The sequence below is a fragment of the Pleurodeles waltl genome, chromosome 2_2, assembly GCF_031143425.1.
Source record: "Pleurodeles waltl isolate 20211129_DDA chromosome 2_2, aPleWal1.hap1.20221129, whole genome shotgun sequence".
NCBI classification, from domain to species: domain Eukaryota; kingdom Metazoa; phylum Chordata; class Amphibia; order Caudata; family Salamandridae; genus Pleurodeles; species Pleurodeles waltl.
This window is the reverse complement of record NC_090439.1, coordinates 24,620,629-24,622,808: the sequence shown is the minus strand read 5'-3', so window position 1 is coordinate 24,622,808 and position 2,180 is coordinate 24,620,629.

Sequence of the window (2,180 nt, the reverse complement as noted above, 5' to 3'; positions counted from 1 at the left end):
TACTGCAGTTAAAACGCAAGGGAAATTAGCATTAGATGCATTACACATAGGGAAGCTTTGTATATATAGGCCAAAATCACGCACTGACACTTTATTTGTGGGAACGAGGGAATGTAGGCATGTGTTTTTGTTTCAGAGTAAGTGGACTTTTATGCTGAATGGTCAGGATCTGGTGAGTCCTGGTATCTATTATATTTGTAGACTTGGGCCCTTATTTATACTTTTTGGTGCAAAACTGCACTAAAACCCCACCACACACAACCTCAAGCTATGGATCAACGACTGCGCCGCCCGCCTTGCTCCACTCAGAAAACCCTCAAACAACCACATCAACAAAAAAGCCACCTGGTTCACCGACGACCTCCAAGCCTCCAAACGCCACTGCTGAAAACTCAAGCAAATATGGCTACTCCAACGCACTCCAGACAACCACACGGCACTCAAGGATCCCATACGCAAACACCACCAACTCATCAGACTAGCAAAAAGATCCTCCTTCAAAACCCGCCTAGAAAACAACGCCCACGACTGCAAAGAACTTTTCAGCATTGTAAAAGAACTCTCCAACCCAAACCCCACCGTCAACGACATCACCCCCTCCCAAGAACTATGCGACGCCCTAGCAACTGCCTTCCACCGAAAAATCACGGACATCCACGACAACTTCAACTCCCCTCACACTCCGGACGCTCCTACCACACCCACCACAAACTCCACCCGCTCCAGCCGACTGACCTCCTGGACCAGCATCAGCGACGACGAAACCCGCAAGACCATGAACTCCATCCACTCCGATCACCTTCATACCCCTGCCCACACCACATCTTTAACAAAGCAGACACAGCCATTGCACCACACCTACGGAAAGCCATCAACATCTCCTTCGAAACTGCAAGATTCCCGGAAAGCTGGAAACACGCTGAAATCAACGCCCTTCTCAAGAAACCAAAGGCGGACCCCAAGGACCTTAAAAAATGTCCAGCCCATCTCTCTGCTCCCTTTACCGGCAAAGGTCATCGAGAAAATCATCAACACTCAGCTCACTCGGTACCTCGAAGACAACAACATCCTCGACCCCTCCCAGTCTGGCTTCAGACGCAACCAGAGCACTGAAACCGCCCTCCTCGCCGCCACAGATGACATCAGAAGCCACCTCGACAATGAAGAAACATCAGCCCTCATCCTCCTAGACCTATCAGCCGCCTTTGACACCGTCTGTCACCACACCCTAAAACCCCACCTCCACGCAGCAGGAATCCAGGACCAGGCCCTCGAATGGACCGCATCCTTCCTCGCCGGCAGAACCCAAAGAGTCCGCCTCCCCCTGTACCAATCCAAAGCCTTCAACATCATCTGCGGTGTACCCCAGGGCTCATCCCTCAGCCCGACTCTGTTCAACATCTACATGGCCCCCCTCGCACAAGTGGCCCATCAGCACAACCTCAACATCATCTCCTACGCCGACGACACCCAACTCATCCTTTCCCTCACCAAGGACCTACACACCGCCCAAACCAACCTCCACAAGGGACAAAAAGCCATCGCCGACTGGATGAGAGACAGCCGGCTAAAACTGAACTCGGACAAAACAGAAGTACTCATCCTTGGGTGCACCCTCTCCGCCTGGGACAACTCATGGTGGCTGACCACGGTGGGTCCCCCACCGACGCCCACCTACAGCGCACGAAACCTCGGCTTCACCCTTGACTCCTCACTCTCCATGTCAAAGCAGGTCAGCGCCATCTCCTCCTCCTGCTACAACACCCTCTGCATGCTTCGCAGAGTTTACAAATGGATCCCAACAGAAACAAGAAAAACAGTTACCCAGGCCCTCATCAGCAGCAGACTCGACTATGGCAACGCCCTCTACACCGGTATCCCATCCAAACTCCTACAACACCTCCAACGCATCCAAAACACCTTCGCCCGACTCATCCTCAACATAACCTCGCCACTGCCACATCACCCCCCACCTAAGAGACCTTCATTGGCTCCCCGTCAACAAGAGGATCACCTTTAAGCTCCTCACCCACTCACACAAGGCACTCCACAACACCGGACGAACATACCTGAACAACAGACTCAGCTTCTACACCCCCACCCGGCATCTCCGCTCCGCAAACCTCGCCCTCGTCTCCATCCCCCGCATCCGGTGCAAATCTTCCGGCGGCAGATCATTC